Below are 24,320 nucleotides of genomic sequence, written 5' to 3'. Positions count from 1 at the left end.
AATTGTATTCTTCTCTTACCAATATCTGGATTCATTTCCGGATTCAAGGGACAGCAGGATTAGTCCGACCAACCTCTCACCAACTTCCGGTGACGTAAATTGTGGCGTCTTTGTGACTATGGTATTATGAGTGCGACGAATCGCTCTCCTGATCACTATATCGCTTTCACAAATAAGAATGCAATCCCATCATTCGGAGTTCGGGAGTGGTCTTACGGTTGTCTATATCTTCCCTGTGCCTGGATTGTATCCGTCGACTCTCTTACAGTTCTCTCACACAAAGAACAGCAGGATTAATACGCCGGAGCTAATTCTTCTGGGAAGTGAGTGGCAATCTGCATATTCTCTGAAATCGTTTCAATTGATGTTTTTAATTGGTAAACGCCCAGAGGTTATTAAATCGGAAGGTCGGACAATGAAGAGAATTTTTGATAGGTGGTCTGAGCCCAGGCGATGCTAAAGATAGATTTGGCGAACTGATGTAATCACACATAATTCTAGCTGTGACATCCTCGTTCACCCTGATAAACGTGGAATCTTCAATTTGCTCTACCACGCCAGGGTATAGCCGTGGTAGAGCAAATTGAAGATTCCACGTTTATCAGGGTGAACGAGGATGTCACAGCTATAATTATGTGTGATTACATCAGTTCGTCAGGATATTCCTGGGTCTCAATCTAACCCATGACATGCAAATAAGAATTTTTACTTGCTGAAAGTTCGTTTTGACTTGGAATATTATTTTTTTTTTTTTTAATTAATTTCCTAATTTTTCTACTATGCCATTTATAATTCCTGATTCATCAGGTTCCCCATCTCTCCACGTACCTTGTCAATACCTACCATTGATCAATTTGCAATACTAGGAGATTAATACAAATTTATATACTTTTCGTATTCCATTTTATTCTTGATTCCGTTGAGATAATTCGAATCCCAAACAACAGCAACATGACACATAAATACAAATTTTGTTTATTTTAAATTTTTTTTGCAGCATTCAATCTTTGATAAATTTTGAAAAAAATTTACATTATGACTGATACTGAATAACTGCTTATCGATTGATTGAAATGAGAACAATAAATTTCATTACACATATGTATTTTTGTTTTGTTTTCGATATATATAAGGATAAATTCGATTTTCCGGTATGGAATTATCGAATGCATATACAGCATATACAATACTTGTGATTGATTATATATGGGTAAATATTAATAACATTTATATATTTGATTATTATTATTATTTTGTAACAACATTTAGATGATTATACTGAATTTTGTAATATATTCTACGACACAATTAACCGTTTTTTATATTTTGTAATAACATTATTTTTCATATAACATTGACAATATCATTATTATTTAAAACAAATAACATTATTGTGATTCACATTTTCATCTAGTAGGGTAGCCAAGATTTACAAAAAAAAAACATTCCAAAAAATATTGGGTAAACTTTAAAAAAAGAGTTATTATTATTTGTACTGAAACTTTATATTTGTTTATATGAGTTTTTTTTTTTCGATTTACTATTAATAAGTTGGAAATTTCTTTTGGATGGGTTCCATACTGATAAGTAGGCATTTTTTTTAGAGAAATCGAACAGAAAATACGGCAAAAATAAATCAAAATTATTTGTCATCATCCTCATCCATCAATTGGATAGGCGAAATCTGCAATTGAAAAAAAAATAACCATATTAAATTAAGTTTCAATAAAAGTAAATTTGAGAATGTCATTTCAATGATATTGAAGACTTGTCATAAGCGTAGGAAGGCCTCTGGGGAGGGGGCTTAGACCCCCCCAGAAAAAATTTAGCCCCCCCCAGAGTTTGAAAACCTATTTACGATTTTACATTTTTATAAAAATTAAACAAATATATACAACCGCACAAAGTTCCGCTAAAGACTTTCATGCACAATCGAATTACTTGGGTTGTGGTAGCAGTTGCCGATGGTAATGTTTGAAGTCTGATATTTATGAAATAGAGCTGTGATTGAACTTATGGTTTAGTTGAATAACTAACAGCCTGTTTTTTGGTTATAAATTCAGCTGTTTGTTTCCATTTTAGTCGATCCACAGAGCTCATTCGACATACAGAAACAGGCTGTAAAGCTCCTTTATTATATTGTTTAGTCTGGTTTAGTCATCTTAATTAAAAAATAGTAATTGGTATTAAAACTATTCTTTCATAAATTAATATCTTAATAATGCTGCAAAAAAGAGTCGCCAAAAAAGAAGTGAAAATGTTCCTTTTGGGTCCGGAAGTGGTGCAAAATTGGCGGAGAAGCGATGAATGTAATAGGAACTCGTCACAGAACGAATGTCCACCGTTTCAACAGCCGTTGCAATAAATTTACATCACTTCTTACGGTGTGATCCGAATTCAGGGTTTTGAATGTGAATTAAAAAATTGTGTGATATTTTCCCAAATAAATAATTTTTATTTATTCGTTTTTTTTATTTGATTTTTGGTCGACCTTTTGTTAGAGTTTTACAAATATGTATAAAGAACTCGAGCTTCAAGAAACATTAATTTATAATAATTTTTATATTTTTTATGATTTTTAATGCATTCTAACGCTTGTTTGAATATTTTCAAAACTTATCGATTTTTCTATAATGGATTTAGCATTTTTGTGGCAAAATTTGAATAATTTTTACCATTTTATTTATTTTTCCTTTTTTTTAAACTATTTGAAAAAAGAAAACAAAAACTACGCATTAAAATATGAAAAAACTGAAGTAAACAACTTCCTGTGTAGTTAATATAATTAACTTCTTTGTGAGGTCATTTTTGGAAGTGCTTTTAAAGTTGTGCCTTTGAAACAAATCCCAATTTTTTTACTGGGAAAAAGTGTGGAACTACTTTTATTATATATTATTTTGATGTCTATTTTTGTATTCTTTTTTTATGAAATAAAACAATAATTTTCCTAGGGGGGGCTATAGCCCCCCCTAGGAAAATTGTCTAGCTACGCTAATGAAACTTGTTTTGTATTACAAGGAGAAGATCTCATTGAGCTCACGACAACATTTTTTTACAGTGACTCTTCGACTTTTTCAAAATACGGAAAATTTTGAAAACATCGAAAAGTCGAGTTTAAATTTTTACGAGTTAGGTCGCGACTTTCAACTTTTTCGTCAATATTCTGTCACAAATAGCTAACAGGTTGACCATAAGCGTAGGAGGGGGCTTAGACCCCCCAGAAAAATTTTAGCACACCCCCCCCCCCCAGAATTTGAAACTCAATGATTTTCCATTTTTCAATAAATGTCAATAGTTTTTTTTTTAATTTTTATAAAAATTAAACAAGTATAACAATCGCACAAAGTTCCGCTAAAAACTTTCATGAACAATCGAATTACTTGGGTTGTGGTAGCAGTTGCCGATGGCAATGTTTGAAGTCAGATATTTATGAAATAAAGCTGTGGTTGAACTTATGATTGATTTAGTTTAGTCAATTTAATTAACAAAATAGTAATTGATATTAAAACTATTCTTTCATAAATTAATATCTTAATAATGCTGCGAAAAAGCGTTGCCAAAAAAGTAGTGAAAATGTTCTTTTTGGGTCTAGAAGTGATGCAAAATTGGCGGAGAAGCAATGAATGTAATATGAGCTTGTCATAGGACAAATGTCCACCGTTTCAACAGCCGTTGCAATGAATTTGCATCACTTCTTAAGGTGAGATCCGAATTCAGTGTTTTGAATGTGAATATAAATAATTTTTATATTGTTTTTATGATTTTTAATGCATTCTGACGCTTGTTTGAAACGTTTTTCCTCGAATAATTTCCAAAATTATCGATTTTTCTATAATGGATTTAGCAGTTTTGTGGCAAAATTTGAATAATTTGTACCAATTTATTTATTCTTACTCTTTTTTAAACTATTTGAAAAAAAAGAAAACAAAAAATTACACATTAAAATATGAAAAAAATTAAGTAAAAAAACTTCCTGTGTAGTTAAAATAATTGAGGACATTTTTGGAAGTACTTTTGAAGTTGTGCCTTTAGAACAACTCACAATTTTTTTGCTGGGAAAAGTGTGGAACTACTTTTAGTTGCTTTATTATAAATTAATTGTCGAGTTATTTTGATGTCTAATTTTTTATTCAATTTTTGAAATAAAACATTAATTGAAGCTACACGCTCACAAAAAATCGCTTCTGTAACATATACTCCCAAACATATTTTGCTTCAAGCATATACATTTTTGGCTATTGTCCAAACATTTATATGTTTGATCTCTTCCAATATATAATATGTTTGAAAGCATATTGGTCTAAAAAATATATGTTTGGGTAGTCAATTTCTAAACATTTTGTATTTTTGCATCCAAATTCAATAATGTTGTCTTCCAAAAAACAATATGTTATTATGTGAACATATAATATGTTTGGGAGCATTTCTCCCAAACAATATTGTGCTCAAAATTTTATTTATTTATTTATATATTTACAATCATAATGAATTATGAAAATAAACAGGTAATATAGGTGCTAACAACAAAGGTTTTCGACCTGAATGCTCAATTTTTTGATACCATTTTGGTAGTACTCCTTCGGTTTTGCCTCAAAATAAACCTCAGTTTCGGTCGCTGTCCACTCAGCCGACTGTCGATTAGACTCAGGAGTGTAGTGATGGAGCCATGTTTCATCCATTGTCACATATCGACGGAAAAACTCGGGTGTATTACGAGTTAACAGCTGCAAACACCGCTCAGAATCATAGACACGTTGTTGTTTTTGGTCACATGTGACCTCGCGCTGCACCCATTTTGCACAGAGCTTCCGCATATCCAAATATTGATGAATGATATGACCAACACGTTCCTTTGATATCTTTAATGCCTCTGCTATCTCGATCAACTTCATTTTACGGTCATTCAAAATCATTTTGTGGATTTTTTTGATGTTTTCGTCGGTAACCACCTCTTTCGGGCGTCCACTGCTTTCACCGTCCTCCGTGCTCATTTCACTACGCTTGAATTTTGCATACCAATCAATTTTTGTTGATTTCCCTGGGGCAGAGTCCGGAAACTCATTATCAAGCCAAGTTTTTGCTTCCACCGTATTTTTTCCCTTCAGAAAACAGTATTTTATCAAAACACGAAATTCTTTTTTTTTTCATTTTTTTCACAATAACAAAAGTTGCTTCACAAAAGACGCTCTATCTCACAAACTAAATGACTTACAGACGTCAAATTTTGACACGAATCATTTGAAGGTTGGTACTATATAAAAATAACATGCATTTAATACTAGCGACGCCATCTATGTGCCAGACCGGGGACTTATCAGCCAACCTGTTACAAAGAAAAAAATTTCAACTATTTTATGGGAAAAATGAACTATCTCGTGCGAAAATTGAATATAGTCGGCCCCGCCCGACTTTAGACTTTCCTTACTTGTTATACCCTCCACCATAGGATGGGGGTATATCAACTTTGTCATTCCGTTTGTAACACATCGAAATATTGCTCTAAGACCCCATAAAGTATATATATTCTGGGTCGTGGTGAAATTCTGAGTCGATCTGAGCATGTCCGTCCGTCTGTCTGTTGAAATCACGCTAACTTCCGAACGAAACAAGCTATCGACTTGAAACTTGGCACAAGTAGTTGTTATTGATGTAGGTCGGATGGTATTGCAAATGGGCCATATCGGTCCACTTTAACGTATAGCCCCCATATAAACGGACCCCCAAATTTGGCTTGCGAGGCCTCTAAGAGAAGCAGAAGGTACATGGTGTTAGTATATGGTCTCTAACAACCATGCAAAAATTGGTCCACATCGGTCCATAATTATATATAGCCCCCATATAAACCGATCCCCCGATTTGGCTTGCTGAGCCTCTAAGAGAAGCAAATTTCATCCGATCCGGCTGAAATTTGGTACATGGTGTTGGTATATGTTCTCTAATGACCATGTAAAAATTGGTCCACATCGACCCATAATTATATATAGCCCCCATATAAGCCGATCCCCAGATTTGACCTCCGGAGCCTCTTAGAGGAGCAAAATTCATCCGATCCGATTGAAATTTGGTACGTGGTGTTAGTATATGGTCTCTAACAACCATGCAAGAATTGGTCCATATCGGTCCATAATTATATATAGCCCCCATATAAATCGATCCCCAGATTTGTCCTCCGGAGCCTCTTGGAGGAGCAAAATTCACCCGATCCGGTTGAAATTTGGAACATGTTAGAATGTGGTCTCTAACAAACACGCAAGAATTGGTCCATATCGGTCCATAATTATATATATCCCCCATATAAATCGTTCCCCAGATTTGATCTCCGGAGCCTCTTGGAGGAGCAAATCCGGTTGAAATTTGCAACGTGGTGTTGGTATAAGGCCACTAATAACCATGCCAAAATTGGTCCATATCGGTCTATAGTTATATATATATATAGCCGATCCCCAATCACACAAAAATTTTTCCATATCGGTTCATAATCATGGTTGCCACTCGAGCCAAAAATAATCTACCAAAATTTTATTTTTATAGAAAACATTGTCAAAATGTTATTTCTGTAGAAAATTTTGTAAAAATTTTATTTCTATAGAAAATTTTGTCAAAATATTATTTCTATAGAAAATGTTGTCAAAATTTTATTTTGTCACAATTTTATTTCTATAGAAACTTTAAACTTATTTAATTATATACGTATTTAATCGGCCTTTTTTAGTTTAATATATACCACGTATGGTACATATTACGGTGTTAGGAAGTTTTAAGATACCTTGCCATCGGCTTCAGTAGAAGTTTCTACGCAATCCATGGTGGAGGGTACAAAAGCTTCGGCCTGGCCGAACTTACGGCCGTATATACTTGTTTTTTTTTCAACCTTTCACTATTCAGCCCATTGTGATACCACAGCAGTGAATTTATCACTGAAAAGTGTCCGATTCCATTTTACAAATTTAGACTCGACTTCAGTAGAAATTATTTCAAGTAAGCCAAAAGGTCATTAAAATAATGTGTAGAAAAACATCTTAAATTTTTTAACGCTTTTTTGCTTTTGTTGGAAGTAGCATTGTAATTAGGGTTTTCGTTTTCCCTTTTTTGCATTCCCGGGAAAGCGGGAATTTTTTTCGAATTTCCCGGGATTCCGGTCAAAGGGAAACCTGCTTTGATGTGGAATATATTTAGACATTTGAATAAATTAGAAATAGCCTAGAGCTACGGTTATAAGGCGCTGTCTGACGACTAACAATATATATGTTGTTCCTTACATCAGCCATAAATCATACTAAATACATCATACATAGATTTCACCATCGTTAAACGGGGTCAATAAATGCACATGTTCAGTCAATATTCCCAAAAGGGAAACACTACCATGTAATACGACATTACACTTCCAAAATCCACTTTAACTAGATGTCAGTTGTCGTATGCCCTATAAATACTCGTAAGGGCTTTAAACCCCATATTTTAATAGATATCAAGCCTTATGTGTATAAGGTATAAATTTGAAATTAAAGTAACTAACAGGTTGGCTGATAAGTCCCCGGTCTGACACATGGCGTCGCTAGTATTAAATGCATATTATTTTTATATATTACCAACCTTCAAATGATTCGTGTCAAAATTTGACGTCTGTAAGTCAATTAGTTTGTGAGATAGAGCGTCTTTTGTGAAGCAACTTTTGTTATTGTGAAAAAAATGGAAAAAAAGGAATTTCGTGTTTTGATAAAACACTGTTTTCTGAAGGGAAAAAATACGGTGGAAGCAAAAACTTGGCTTGATAATTAGTTTCCGGACTCTGCCCCAAGGAAATCAACAATAATTGATTGGTATGCAAAATTCAAGCGTGGTGAAATGAGCGGAGGACGGTGAACGCAGTGGACTCCCGGAAGAGGTGGTTACCGACGAAAACATCAAAAAAATCCACAAAATGATTTTGAATGACCGTAAAATGAAGTTGATCGAGATAGCAGAGGCCTTAAAGATATCAAAGGAACGTGTTGGTCATATCATTCATCAATATTTGGATATGCGGAAGCTCTGTGCAAAATGGGTACCGCGCGAGCTCACATTTGTCCAAGAACAACAACGTGTTGATGATTCTGATCGGTGTTTGCAGCTGTTAACTCGTAATACACCCGAGTTTTTCCGTCGATATGTGACAATGGATGAAACATGGCTCCATCACTACACTCCTGAGTCCAATCGATAGTCGGCGGAGTGGACAGCGACCGGTGAACCGTCTCCGAAGCGTGGAAAGACTCAAAAGTCCGCTGGCAAAGTAATGGCCTCTGTTTTTTTGGGATGCGCATGGAATAATTTTTATCGATTATCTTGAGAAGGGAAAAACCACCAACAGTGACTATTATATGGCGTTATTGGAGCGTTTGAAGGTCGAAATCGCGGCAAAACGGCCCCGTATGAAGAAGAAAAAAGTGTTGTTCCACCAAGACAACGCACCGTGCCACAAGTCATTGAGAACGATGGCAAAAATTCATGAATTGGGCTTCGAATTGCTTCCCCACCCACCGTATTCTCCAGATCTGGCCCCAGCGACTTTTTCTTCTTCTCAGACCTCAAAAGGATGCTCGCAGGGAAAAAATTTGGCTGCAATGAAGAGGTGATCTCCGAAACTGAGGCCTATTTTGAGGCAAAACCGCAGGAGTACTACCAAAATGGTATCAAAAAATTGGAAGGTCGTTATAATCATTGTATCGCTCTTGAAGGCCACTATGTTGAATAATAAAAACGAATTTTGACAAAAAAATGTGTTTTCCTTTGTTAGACCGGGGACTTATCAGCCAACTTGTTATCTTAAAAAAGGTTGGAATTTTCTTATTTCATAAAAAACATCCTTGCAATAATTATGAAATTTTGAAATTATGCAATTTCCAACGTGGGTTACATAAGGTAAAATGCCCCGTTGTTTTTAAAGGTTTACTCAGTCTACCAGTCTATCGGAATGTCGATTTACAGAAATATGACAATCATAAATTAGGAAGTGCAAACTTCTTTTTAACAATTTGGAGCCCATTGGATTCTGGATTAGAACCCACGACTATGTATGCTCCACAAGGCAACTACTACTCTGTTAAAAAAATATATTTTTCATATGTTCCGATATAAACAAAATGTGTTTCGGGCACAATTTTTAAACACAATATATTTAAGTGGAAACATGTAATGTTCCTAAACTAACACTAAATGTTTGGGACACATATGTTAATATGTTAGAATATATTATGTTTGGGACATGAATGTTTTTTAAAAATAATGTGTGTGAATGTAAACATGTAAACATTTAAAATTTTCGAGTAAACATATATATGTTGTGATATTTTATTCAGAGAGCGACAAAGAGAAAGAGAGAGTATAGAGAAAGAAATAGAGATGGAAACCGGGAGGGTTGACGAAAGATATCAATATAACATAGCGAGAGAATGAAAAGCAATTTCTGTGAAACCGCTTGTATTTTGTTTCGGAAAACTGTTTTATGATAAGGCCAAAAATTTGATATGCTTAAGTCTAAATATTATTTAATTTGAATATTAGAATGAGTATTCGGAGTAAAGGGAATAGACGTTCGCAACCAAGAGAATGGACATTTGAAAAAAAAAAACTGCATGTGTTTTCGCCTTGAGAGCAGCATTTTATGTATGTGTGGACATGTGTTTTGTTTATTATTTTGGCATTATGGGCAAAATTTTTTTCTTGGTTCGTTAAAAGAAATCGGAACGTATGCTAACCACACCTCCACATGGCCAACAAATGTATGTTTCTGTTAAATAATGTTATGTTTGCATGGGCTCGTGGGCGCTGCAAGCTATGCTATATACATGTAACTTATAACGATAATTGTCTATTGGTGACTATAACAGCTACGTAGCCCAGTGGTAGTGTGTTGCCTTACAAATTGCATGGTTCCCGGTTCGATTCTCCGTCCAGGCGAAAGGTAAAATTTAAAAAAATTACAAAATTGAATAAATTCTTCAACATTATTTGTATTACAGAAAAAGGTGCCGAGAACTAAAACTTTCGTGGAAGTGAAAATTATGTGAGGGAATGAGCACAATCTTCTTGGGGAGAAAATTCTTCCAAGCATATAAATTTTTTGGGCTCAAAATGCTTCCAAACATATAATATGTTCACATAAAACAAATATAATAATGTTTCGGCAATATTCAATAATATATGTGTTTCCTGCAAAATATGTTTGGAACATATGTTGGAGAAGCGATGTTTTTTGAGGGTGTACGACTTGGTACAATAGTTATTCACATTGCACTTCCAAAATCCACTTTAACTAGATTTCAACTGTCATTTGCCATATAAAACCCTCTATTATACATAAAATATTGTAAAGAAAATTTCCCGGGAATTCCCGCACTTCATTCCCGGGAAAGCGGGAACGAAAAAATAGCAATTTCCCGGGAATTCACGGGATCCCGTTGCCGGGAAAAGAAACCCTAATTTTAATGCTACTATACAAAAATATATGGGTCTAATATACATTGCATCATTTTAACTTCCTACTTTAATTTTGAAATTTATTTTCATCAAGTATGCTTTTTGAATATTTTAATTTGAGTTTTCTTATACATGACAAATATGACAATAATTTTTCATTCTGTTTTAACTTTTGAATTGACAAGTTGTGAGACTAAAATATAAAGACTTTGTTTTTGACTTTGAAATTGTTTGTGTGTGTATTCATTTGGTAAATTAGATTGTTCTGGAATTCTTATAGGTTATGGACCCAGACAACGCCCCATAACTGAAAGAAAAAGACATGGATAAATTAAAAAGAAATATTAAGCCTTTTGATGGTGAAAGATATTCCATATGGAAATTTCGGGTTAAATCTCTTTTGGCTGAAATTGATGTCCTAAAAGTGATTGAAAATGATGCTCCAGATAACGTTACCGAGGAATGGAAAAAGTGTGGAAGAAATGCTAAGAGTGTTATAATTGAGTATTTAGGAGATTCTTTCTTGGGATTTGCCAGCGCTGAATGCTCAGCCAAACAAATTTTCAAGAATCTGGATGCTATATATGAGCGAAAAAGTATTGCATCGCAATTGGCTATACGGAAAAAATTTTTATCTTTGAAATTGAAGGAGGATATACCATTATTGAACCATTTTAATATTTTTGATGATTTAATCACCGAGTTGTTGGCTTCAGGTGCAAAACTTGAAGAAATGGATAAGGTATCCCATTTACTAATAAAATTGCCGCCATCCTATGATGGAATAATTACTGCTATTGAGACATTATCTGAAGACAATTTGACTCTGGCATTTGTAAAAAATCGTTTACTTGACCATGAAATTAAACTGAGAAATGATAGCAAAGACACCAGCTCTAAAATACTGCAAGCAATAAGCGAAAAGCCGTATCCATTTAATGACTTTATTCAAAAGGATAAGAAACGCAAGACACAATCCCTGAAATGTCATCATTGCCATAAACTTGGCCATATTAAAAAGAACTGCTATATTTACAAGAAGTTATTGAATTCTAAGAATTTCGGGAAAGCAAAACTAGCTCACACTGCCGTTCAATCTGAAGAACGATTTGCTTTTATGATGGGCACTAAGGATATTTTTTGTCAAAAGGGCAGTGTACAATTTTTGCTGGACTCCGGAGCATCAGATCATATTATAAATGACGAAAAGCTTTACACAGACTACATCAATTTAAAGCCTCCAACGAAAATAGCAGTTGCGAAATATGGAGAATATATATATGCATCAAAACGAGGCACTGTAAGACTATGGAGCAACAACCAATATCAAATAACCCTTGAGAATGTCTTGTTTTGCAAAGAAGTCCCACAAAACCTCCTTTCCATAAGAAAAATGCAAGATGCTGGAATGACTATTGAATTTAATACGCGAGGTGTCGAAGTCCGTAAGTATAAGAAAGTGATTATTGAAGGTAAATGTGAAAACAATGTTCCAATAATTTCTTTTCGGTCTTGTGATGGCTTTCAAGCTTCCAGTGCTATTAATAGCACTAGTTACCGTTTGTGGCATGAACGGTTGGGGCATATTAGTAGAGGTAAATTCTTGGACATAAAAACTAAGGAAATGTTTAGTGATTCTGTTATATTAAGAAATGTCAGTCCTGATAACTTGTTGTGTGAGGCATGTATAAATGGTAAATTGTCAAGGCAGAATTTTAACAAGATCAAAAACAAAGAACATGTCAGCAGACCATTATTTATAGTGCATTCAGATGTCTCTGGTCCAATTACCCCCGCAACTATAGACGGAAAGAGTTATTACGTATTTTTCATAGACCAGTTTACTCACTATTGTGTGTCTTATATATTAACTTACAAGTCTGGTGTATATTCTGCTTTTAAAGATTTTGTTGCCAAAAGCGAGGCTCATTTTAATTTGAAAGTTGTTAATTTGTATATTGATAATGGAAGCGAATATTTGTCAAATGAAATGCGCGAGTATTGTACTAATAAAGGCATAATTTATCACTTGACTGTTCCATATACCCCACAATTGAATGGCGTAGCTGAGCGCATGATTAGAACAATTACCGAAAAAGCTCGTTCAATGGCAAGCGGTGCTAAATTAGACAAGTCTTTTTGGGGAGAAGCTGTTCTTACAGCAACATATTTGATAAACAGAAGCCCAAATAAAGCATTAAAAGATTGCTCAAAAACGCCGTTTGAAATTTGGCATGGAAAAAAGCCAGTTTTAAAATTTTTGAAAGTATTTGGCTCTACTGTATATGTACATAATAAAAATAGAAAAAGGAAGTTCGATAAAAAATCATCAAAGGCAATACTGGTTGGATATGAGCCAAATGGATATAAATTGTGGGATATGGAAACAGGAAAATTTTTTATGGCACGAGATGTAAATGTTGACGAAACTAATATGAAAAACTCCAGAACTCCAGTGAAATTCCGGAAAGACAGTACGAAATATGTGCATTGCAAAATCCAGAATGAGAGTACGGATAAAGAATTAGATCAAACACTGCAAGTTGTTATCCCGAATGAGAGTGGTATAAATGAACCATCCACTGTTGTAGTCCCGAATGAGAGTACGGATATTATGCCTCACCATAATATATCGGATGAAAATCCAAGATGCTTGGAAGGTGAATCGAATATCAGAAGGAGTAAACGTTTAAAAGAGAAGCCCCGCGTAAACTATGATGAGTGCGAATCAGCCTTGAATAGTTGTATATTAGTTGCAACAGCTTTTGTTGATAATATTCCGAAATCATTTGACGAAATTGAGCTCAGAGATGATAAGTCGTGTTGGAAAAAAGCAATTGAGGAAGAACTTCATTCTAATTTCTCAAATCAGACATGGCCAATAGTTGCAATGCCTATTAATACAAATGTGGTGGACTGCAAGTGGATTTTTAGTTTAAAACATGATGAGTTTGGGAATCCGCTAAGGCATAAGGTCAGATTAGTGGCAAGGGGTTTTACGCAGGAGTACTTAGTTGATTATGATGAGACGTTTGGCCCAGTAGTAAGAGTTTCCAGTTTTCGAATATTGATGTCCATTTCTAACCAGTACAACTTAAAAGTTCATCACATGGATGTAAAAACAGCCCTTCTAAATGCTGTTTTAAAGGAAGAAATTTACAGGAAGATGCTACAGGGTTTGTCATTTGAGAAAGGAGAAGTTTGTAGGCTGAATAAGGCAATATATGGTCTTAAGCAAGCAGCAAGATGTTGTTTAGAAGTTTTCGATAAGGCATTAAAGGATATTGGATTTATTAGCTCACCTGTAGACCGTTGTATTTATTTTCTTGACAAAGGCAATTCATCAGAAAAAATATATGTCCTACTGTATGTGGACGATTTGGTTATTGCTTCAGGAAATGAATCAACCATTACCAATTTTAAGGAGTATTTGATGAATAGATTCAAAATGACTGACTTAAAAGAGATTAAATTTTTCATTGGAATGGGGGTTGAGCGGAATGATAGTACTTTGATTCTGAGTCAGTCTGCTTACATTAACAGAATACTTGTGAAGTGTGGAAAGAATGATTGCAAATCAGTTGCTAGTCCTCTTCCGACCAAGCTAAATTATGATGCCTTAAATTCAAATAAAAACTATGATGCTCCGTGTCGTAGTTTAATTGGTTGTTTAATGTACATCATGCTTTGTACAAGACCTGATCTAAGTACTTCGGTGAATATTTTGAGCCGTTATAGTAACAAGTTTAATAGAGAATTATGGCAGTGTCTTAAAAAGGTTCTTAGGTATCTTAAAGGTACCATTGATTTGAAATTAGTATATGAGAAGAAATCAGACATTGCAACCTTGCTCACAGGTTATGTGGACTCAGATTGGGGTGAAAATGAAAGTGATAGAAAGAGCACTACTAGTTTTCTGTTCAAGATGTATGACCATCATTTAATTTGCTGGAATACAAGGAAACAGGCTTCTGTGGCAGCATCCTCAACCGAGGCAGAATATATGGCATTATTTGAGGCAGTACGGGAGGCTCGATGGTTGAAGTCTTTGTTGAAAAGTATTGGTATAGATTTTGATGTTCCAATTTTGGTTTATGAGGACAATTAAGGATGCTTAGGCATAGCTAATAACCCTTCATGCCACAAAAGATCTAAGCATATTGACATCAAATACCACTTTGCTCGAGAACAAGTTGAAAATAAATTAATTAAACTTGAGTTTATTTCCACAGAAAAGCAGCTGGCTGACATCTTAACAAAACCTTTGGCACTTGGCATAACTTGGATTAAAAGAATTTTAAATATTTTTATTAATTTGACCTGATTAGGTTTTTCTGGGTTTTCCTAATCCTTGCAGCGAATGCTGGGTCATATTATTATTTTCCCAGAATAAACAACTTGTAGTGAATAACGATTTTTACTTTTATATTTGAACTATCCGATACATTTTTGAGGAGACGTGTTGGAAGTAGCATTGTAATGCTATTATACAAAAATATATCGGTCTAATATACATTGCATCATTTTAACTTGCTACTTTAATTTTGAAATTTATTTTCATCAAGTATGCTTTTTGAATATTTTAATTTGAGTTTACTTCTACATTTAAATATTGAGTATGACAATAATTTTTTATTCTGTTTTAACTTTTGAATGGACAAGTTGTGAGACTAAAATATAAAGACTTAAAAACCAATTGTGTGTGTGTATTCATTTGGAAAATTAGATTGTTCTAGAATTCTAATAGCTTTGTAGTCAAGAACAAAATTTCAAAAAAAGACGATTTCATTATTTTTGGAGAATTTTTCTGAAGGCAACATGACCTTAGAGAGGTAAAGTGTTCTTTCATATAAGGATAAAATGACTTCATTGAACAGTCCATCGAGCAAAAAAAGCTTTATGCTAAGAAAAATTCGAATTCGTATTTTAAGAACTAGAAATATTTTTTTTAGTGTGGTGTTATGGAAAGATAAATTTATTGTCCGACAATTTTTAATTTCAGAGACACATATATTTTATATGTGTCTTAGAAATTAACGCTCCACCATAGGATGGTGGTATATTAACTTTGTCATTCCGTTTGTAACACATCAAAATATTGCTCTAAGACCCCTGGGTCGTGGTGAAATTCTGAGTCGATCTGAGCATGTCCGTCCGTCTGTTGAAATCACGCTAACTTCCGAACGAAACAAGCTATCGACTTGAAACTTGGCACAAGTAGTTGTTATTGATGTAGGTCGGATGGTATTGCAAATGGGCCATAACGGTCCACTTTTACGTATAGCCCCTATATAAACGGACCCCCCAAATTTGGCTTGCGGGGACCCTAAGAGAAGCAAATTTCATCCGATCCGGCTGAAATTTGGTACATGGTGTCAACATATGATCTCTAACAACCATGCAAAAATTGGTCCACATCGGTCCATAATTATATATAGCCCCCATACAAACCGATCCCCCGATTTGGCTTGCGGAACCTCTAAGAGAAGCAAATTTCATCCGATCCGGCTGAAATATGGTACATGGTGTTGGTATATGTTATTTAACAACTATGCAAAAAATGGTCCATATCGGTCCGTAATTATATATAGCCCCCATATAAACCGATCACCAGATTTGACCTCCGGAGCCTCTTGGAAGGCCAAAATTCTTATGATTCAGTTGAAATTTGGTACGTGGTGTTAGTATATGGCCTGAAACACCCATGCAAAAATTGGTCGAAATTGGTCCATAATTATATATAGCCTCCATATAAACCGATCCCCAGATTTGACTTCCGGAGCTCCTTGGAAGAGCAAAATTCACCCGATTCGGTTGAAATTTGGTACATGATGTTAGTATATGTTATCCAAAAAACATGCAGGGATTGGTTCATATCAGTCCATAATTATATATATCCCCATATAAACCGATCCCCAGATTTGACCTCCGGTGCATTTTGGAAAAGCAAAATTCATCCGATTCTGGTTGAAATTTGGTACGTGGTGGTAGTATATGATATTTAATAGCCATGCCAAAAGTGGTCCATATCAGTCCATAATCATATATAGCCCCCATATAAACCGATCCCGAGATTTGGTTTTGGAGCCTCTTGGAGGAACAAATTTCATTCGAGTCAGTTGAAATTTGGTACATTGTGCTAGTATATGGCCGTTAACAACCATGTCTAACTAGGTCCATATCAGTCTATAGTTATATATAGCCCTCAGATAAATCGATCCCCAATGACAAAAAATTGGTCCATATCAAGTTCATAATTGTATATAGCCCCCATATAAGCGACCCCCATATTTCATTTCTGGCTCTACCGCGTATGGACTAACTCACAATTTAGAAAACGATGTTAAGAAGTTTTAAGATACCACAACCCAAGTAATTCGATTGTGGATGACAGTCTTTCGTAGAAGTTTCTACGCAATCCATGGTGGAGGGTACATAAAATTCGGCCTGGCCGAACTTACGGCCGTATATACTTGTTTTGTTTCAAAACATTCACAATATTCAAAAAATTTACTACACCTTCTTCTACACGCAAAGAAAAAAAAAACGTTTGGAAAACGTGTACCGAAAACGTTTTTCTTTTGTTAGAGTTTTTTGAATTGCTTCGAAAAGTATACACTTTTATCACCAAAAAAAATTCGTGTGGTACAAAATTTTTATTTTTTTCAATAAAAAAAGTTATTTTTGAACCAACAACACAGTCCATTTCGTTTATATCAAACACTGTCCTTTTCTGACTTTAGGTCTTTAATAAGTATAGTAGAATAGAATGTTGACCATTTTTTCGGAATCTTCCGACCATATCTGGAATTTCCCATAATATGAATTATTGTAACCCTAATTAAGATGGATATTATTTCAACTATTGAAATCTGCACTATAATTATAAGACATTGTCTTGCTGTGTAGAAATATACAAATAAATAAATAAATAAATAAATAAAATATATGTAAAAAAAAAAAACTTTGGTCGAAGCGGGGATCGAACCCACGACCCTTGGCATGCAAGTCGACGTAGCAAACACTGCTCCATGGTGCCCAACTAAATGTATTTTTCTGTTAAATAAACTTTGTTTATTCGGCTATTGATGACAATAACGGCTACATAGCTCAGTGGATAGTGTGTTGGCTTACAAATTGCATGGTCCGCGGTTCGATTCTCCGTCCAGGCGAAAGGTAAAAAAAAGTTTTAAATTTATAAAATCGTATAATTTCTTCTACATTGTATTAGAGAAAAAGGTGATAAGAACTGAAAAAACTTCGTGGAAGTGAGAAAGATGTAAGGGAAAATGCAATTAGCGAGAAAAATTTTTTTTGAGTTAGTCTTTATGAAATTGTTTTTACATCCTGGAAAAGAATAAACGTTTATCTCAAAAAGTATATACTTTTCTTCCAAATACACTTCCTTTCAACAAAAAGCAAATGAGAAACGAACTTTGTTTGTCTTAAATTTCGTTTGGGAGGAAAGAATTATTTTTTTTGCCTGTACATACCCTAAAGGGACTACATTTTGATTCCCTTGATAAAGCGGATATAGACCACTTTTAAACTTGGTAACACTGGAGCCGTTGAAGTAACTCTAATACCGGCTAAAAATGGAAACTTTTTGTCGTCCTACTGTCTTACACGTTTTTATAAAACTAAAAGGATTTTCCGCAAATCATTTCTATTTATACTCCGAAAGGCAAAAATGATATGCTTGATTTGGTTCCCCACATCATTTTATCTGTTACTCACAAACCCACATTGTTAGGCCATTATGGATGGGAAAATGTCATAGCATAAAACAGTTTGCAACGCTTAAATGAGTTTTTTTTTTCTTCACACATATTTTATGGCAATATTGAAACTGTGATTAGCAGGCGTTGGATGGGAGCTTAGCAGGGATATCGCAAAATGAACACAATTGACTCTATGTTCTTTCAATCCATTGTTGAAATTCTTCCTTATCGTACATGTGCAGATTTTCACTTTATTTAACTCGTTTCAATCATCCTTGGCCAACTGTTGAAAGGTTATTTGATAACCCATCGCCAATAAGGAATCGATTTCTCCAAGTTAATTTTATATACCAATTGCAACAATTTCAATTATTTTTCAATTTATCTATCGACTGAAAACAACTGAGCCTGCATGGCCTTGATATGATTATATTTTTGATTATTTAAGTAGCAACTGCGGTATAAACTGCTTATATGGTATTGACGTCATTGCAATGGTGAAACTTAATAATATTAATATGTACAAATTGTAGATGATATATTATTTTTATATTAAAAAAAGATCTGTCCGTGAGTATTTAAAGGAGTTTTATGGGATTGTCATCTTCCCCTACCAAATACCATGCAGTATTTCTTCAAACTATGATTATATATCATTGAATTAAATATTCTGGGTTCTTCCCATCTACAAGAATTTATTTTTTCTCTTTTTGTAATACTAAAACTACCTTACTAAATATGCCTTGGTTTCATGTTGGAAAATCGCTTTTCGTCTGTCGCCTTTAATTAATATTCTTTTGGATGATAAATTCTGTTATTGTTTGTTATCGACGATATCGAGATTGGTACTCCTGGTGACATTTTACTACCATTTTACTGCATTTGACTAGAACTATTTTTACAAAATATTACGAGGATGGTGTAAAAGAACCAATGATCCGATTTTATCCAAGTTAAATATTTTGTGTAGATAAATTGATAAAATGAGCAAATTGAAATTTTGACAATTTTTTTAAGTTTTGATTTTAGAGTATGTTATTCATTAACAAAATAAAATGTTGCTATTTTTGATTAGAACCTGCCTAATTCAGCGATGGAAGCAATAAAGAGATTTTTCCAAACGTGCATATTCTTTTAAAAATTTTGGTCACTTTGCCAGTTACTCAGGGATGGAAAATACAATTTTTAAGAAAGTACAAAAAGGTATTTTTTGAGCGGAAAGGTACTTTTTACTAAATTTCAACAAAAATTTCACTGGAAGATTATTGTCAAGAGACTGAATTTTAAAGAAAATACAATTTTGACAAAATTTTCTATAGAAATAAAATTTTGCAAAAATTTCCTATAGAAATAAAATGTTTACAAAATTTTCAATTGAAATAAAATTTTGACAAAATTTTCTATAAAAATAAAACTTTGCAAAAATTCTATATAGAAATAAAATGTTGACAACTATTTCTACCGAAATAAAAAATCGATAATATAGAATCGCATTCTTTTTTCGACTAAAACTTTCTTGAAGTTCAATAAAATCCTGTTTTTGACTATGTCTTTTACAAAATCGAGATTTTCTTCCCACATGAACATGTGTGTTTTGCCATATTTGTAAAAGACTATTAGCAAATAAGGTTGATAAAGACTTTCTCAAAATATTAAAATATTTTGTCAAAGCTATTGTACCATAAATCTGATATCGACTCAAAAATGTCTACACAAAAGGTACTAAATCATTCGCGGGGGTACTACGGTACTGACCGGGGTGAAAAAGGTTTGAAAAAAGTACTATAGTACTGCATTTTCCATCCCTGCAGTTACTACGTGCTCATCCGAACGTTCATTTTCAACAATGAAGAGATTAAAGACGTATCTTAGAAATTCGACTAGCGAGAGTAGACTCAAAGGATTGGCATTAATGTCGGTTCATCGCCGAATAAATGTGCCGACTGAAGAAGTCATTGATTTATTTGCTGTCCAAAAAGCCCATCGGCTCAATTTAATATTATAAAAAGTATATACAGCACTAAGTTCGGCCAGGCCGAATCTTAAATACCCACCACCATGAACCAAATATTAGGGTTTCCATTGAAATTTCAGGAGGACTTGAGGATATTCCCGAAGATAAATTTAAAGATTTCACCTATGAGGACTATATCAGATTCTGGATTTATAAGAACCATTTTTGTTTGAGTTTTAAAGGAATCATTAACATCTCTTGTAAGTGTTCAAGAAAATTATAAAATAAATTCTTGATTTGAAATCTTAAATCTGTAGAAGTAAAATCTGGAAATTTTACATTGAGTTTCAAGCAATTTTCATGATCAGTGCGCCTTCTACACCCTCAAGAAGTGAAGTCGGTATATATGGAGGCATTACCAAATGGATCGATAAAAACTTAATCCGATACACGTTTTTGTGAGCCTAAAATACCAGAATATTTACAATTTCAGGCAAATCAGATAAAAACTACGGTTTCTAGAAACCCAAGGAGTTAAATCGGGAGATCGTTCTTATGGGGGCTATACTAAAATATGGACCGATACTCACCGTTTTCGGCACACCTCTTTATGACCCGAAAATACCTCTAGATTTCCAATTTCAGGCAAATAGGATAAAAACTTCGGATTCTGGAAGCCCAAGAAGTAAAATCTTGAAATCGGTCTATATGGGGGCTATACCTAAATATGGACCGATACTCACCATTTTCGGCACACCTCTTTATGGTCATAAAATACCTCTAGGTTTCAAATTTCAGGCAAATTGGATATAAACTACGGTTTCTATAAGCCCAAGACCCCAAATCGGGAGGTCGGTTTATATGGGGACTATATCAAAACCTGGACCGATATAGCCCATCTTCGAACTTGACCTGCCTGCAGACAAAAGACGAGTTTGTGCAAAATTTCAGTACGATTGCTTCATTATTGAAGACTGTAGCGTGATTACAACAGACAGACGGACAGACGGATATCGTTATATCGTCTTGGAATTTCTCCCTGATCAAGAATATATATACATTATATAGTCGGAAATCGATATTTCGATGTGTTACAAACGGAATGACAAACTTATTATACCCCCGTCACCATTCTATGGTGGTGGGTATAAAAATATTGTATACATACCTATGCATAAATAAAATTTTCTACACATGAGATTATATGAATATTTTTTTTTTTAAGTTGAACCCCCCCCGAATTAAAATCCTGGCTACGGCCTTGAATAACCTGCACCCAGAAAAAAGTGTCTTCGAAACTAAAGGAAAAAATGTTCATCAATGTAGTTTACCCATTTTATTTCCATTCAGTTAAATTTGAAAGCAGTTAGGAATAGTTCATTAACTAGAATAAGGCATGGCATTTTATTAATACTGTTTTCTTCGCTGGGTATAAGAATTTACTACTGAAAAAGAAAATTTTATTCACTGATAACAAAGCATTCGTAGAAATAAACAAAAACCGAACTAAAACCAAGTTTCCTCAAATTTAGTAAGATTTCTTATAAAATGATAATTCTGACTTACTTTATTATAGAAAGCTTATCATACATACGAATAACACTTGGCATAGAAAAATATTTTAGTTCATTCGTACTAAGAAGTATTCAATCCTTTCAAAACTTAAGGAAACACACTTGTTAGACTATAAGAAAATTTTCTACATTTCTTACAGTAAAATAATAAAAAACAAATAAAATATTTGTTATTTTAAATTAGTGAGAAAAATTTTCGTTTTTTGAATATTGGTTTATAAAAAAAGAAAACACCAGCAGAATAAAAACCCCTTCATTCGACTTCATTTTGGAATCTTCAATAAACAGGTAATATCCATTGACTCTAACCTTCGCTCAAAAAAAAAAGTGAACTCCCTATTTCACTAAAGCTAATTTAACTTTATTTTAGTTCATGGAATTATTATGTTTGGAGAAAGTTTTCTTTACTCTAATAATTTTTTGTGTACGTTAGTTAAAGTAACTAAAACCGAGGAAAAAATATACTCAAATGAAGCATAAAGATTAACTAAATTTGTGTCTTCCACAAAATAGTTCAGAATTTCTTTAAATTTGTAAATTTTATCAAAAATGCGTCCATCATGAAATTCGTATGTCACTAAAGACATTCTTGCAATTTTGAACTCCAAGTTTTTCCTTCAAACTACAAAATTTTCTTTAACATGTGAAAAAACTTAGTTATGTCTAATAAATTTTCTTGAATTTGTCTAAAAATATTTACTTATTTTTATGACATCGGCGTGATGCCAACGTTTGTAATACTGTTTAGTTAAAATTTTCTACAAATATTTAAAATTTTCTAAAATTAACCGAAAATTTTCTTCCTGGTGGGTCACTGTTTTTTCAGTGTTTTGTGAAAAAATTGGTTTAGGATTTTTTGTTTATATTTGTAGGTATTGAAATTGCAAAAGGTGGACAAAATTGCTAGGCAGCAACTTATTCAAAGTGAAAGGTACTAGAAGGAGAAAAAATGTGTTTTAATATTTCAAGGCCAGCCGATGCTGTTGATTCTAAATAAATATATTTAATATATTAATAAAACATGACTTTTATTGAAGAACAAATTGCTTATATAAATACATAAAATTGTATTTAAAAACGAAGGTAAGCAGTTCTAAATTTGAAGTAAAAGGTTTACCACAAATATGTAAGATTTGTCCAAATGAATGAAAAAAGTTCAATAAAATTATTCCATATATGAATTCAATTCACTTAAATGTTTCCCTTCTGTAGTATAGTGGTACATAAATATAGGAAAATGTTAACTAATATATGGAATGCATTCTACCTAATTTCTACGAAAATCACATCGTTCAAACAAATAAAAATGTCTTTGGCGCTATACGAAGTTCAACTTTCTTCACAATGAGTTCATTTTAACTTAATGAAGGGGTCACTTTTTTCTGGGTGTGCTTAACATATGAGAAACACTTTGTTTGAAATATAATTTTACAATCAACGTAACAGGTTGGCTGATAAGTCCCCGGTCTAACAAAGAAAAACAATTTTTTTTTGTCAAAATTCGTTTTTATTATTCAACATAGTTCCCTTCAAGAGCGATACAACGATTATAACGACCTTTTGATACCATTTTGGTAGTACTCCTTCGGTTTTGTCTCAAAATAGGCCTCAGTTTCGGCGATCACCTCTTCATTGCAGCCAAATTTTTTCCCTGCGAGCATCCTTTTGAGGTCTGAGAACAAGAAAAAGTCGCAGATCTGGAGAATACGGTGGGTGGGGAAGCAATTCGAAGCCCAATTCATGAATTTTTGCCATCGTTCTCAATGACTTGTGGCACGATGCGTTGTCTTGGTGGAACAACACTTTTTTCTTCTTCATATGGGTCCGTTTTGCCGCGATTTCGACCTTCAATCGCTCCAATAACGCCATATAATAGTCACTGTTGATGGTTTTTCCCTTCTCAAGATAATCGATATCCAAATATTGATGAATGATATGACCAACACGTTCCTTTGATATCTTTAAGGCCTCTGCTATCTCGATCAACTTCATTTTACGGTCATTCAAAATCATTGTGTGGATTTTTTGATGTTTTCGTCGGTAACCACCTCTTTCGGGCGTCCACTGCGTCCTCCGTGCTCATTTCACCACGCTTGAATTTTGCATACCTATCAATTATTGTTGATTTCCTGGGTTCAGAGTTCGGAAAATTATCAAGCAAAGTTTTTGCTTCCACCGTATTTTTCCCCATCAGAAAACAGTATTTTATCAAAACACGAAATTCCTTTTTTTCCTTTTTTTCACAATAACAAAAGTTGCTCTCACAAACTAATTGACTTACAAACGTCAAATTTTGACACGAATCATTTCAAGGTTGGTACTATATAAAAATAATATGCATTTAATACTAGCGACGCCATCTATGTGTCAGACCGGGGACTTATCAGCCAACCTGTTATCTATGATTTATTATTTGAAATGACGCATTGAAATTTTTAAATTATTGTTCTTGAACTAGTTTTCGAATTACTATCAAATAAAGAAGAATCTTTATAACTTTTTATATAATCCATCAGTTATTACATTTGGCGACGAAATCAGGAAAGAACACCGCAGCTATGGATGTGTACGTGCTTTCACAAATTTTTTCTCACATGCAGGAAGTTAATC

At 33.7% G+C, this 24,320-nt stretch overlaps 1 long non-coding RNA gene across 1 annotated transcript; it reads right to left on the bottom strand.

Annotated features, from left to right (window-relative positions):
* Positions 1–880: 880 nt before the first annotated feature.
* Positions 881–18,087, bottom strand: LOC142230724 (uncharacterized). Its single transcript, XR_012720787.1, has 2 exons — positions 17,955–18,087; positions 881–1,684 (listed from the first exon to the last, which is right to left on the bottom strand). It is a non-coding gene; the product is annotated as an uncharacterized LOC142230724 (long non-coding RNA).
* Between the last annotated feature and the right edge of the window lie 6,233 nt (positions 18,088–24,320).

Source organism: Haematobia irritans, chromosome 3 (genome assembly GCF_050003625.1).
Source record: "Haematobia irritans isolate KBUSLIRL chromosome 3, ASM5000362v1, whole genome shotgun sequence".
NCBI classification, from domain to species: Eukaryota; Metazoa; Arthropoda; class Insecta; order Diptera; family Muscidae; genus Haematobia; species Haematobia irritans.
This window is presented reverse-complemented; position numbering and strand designations above follow the sequence as displayed.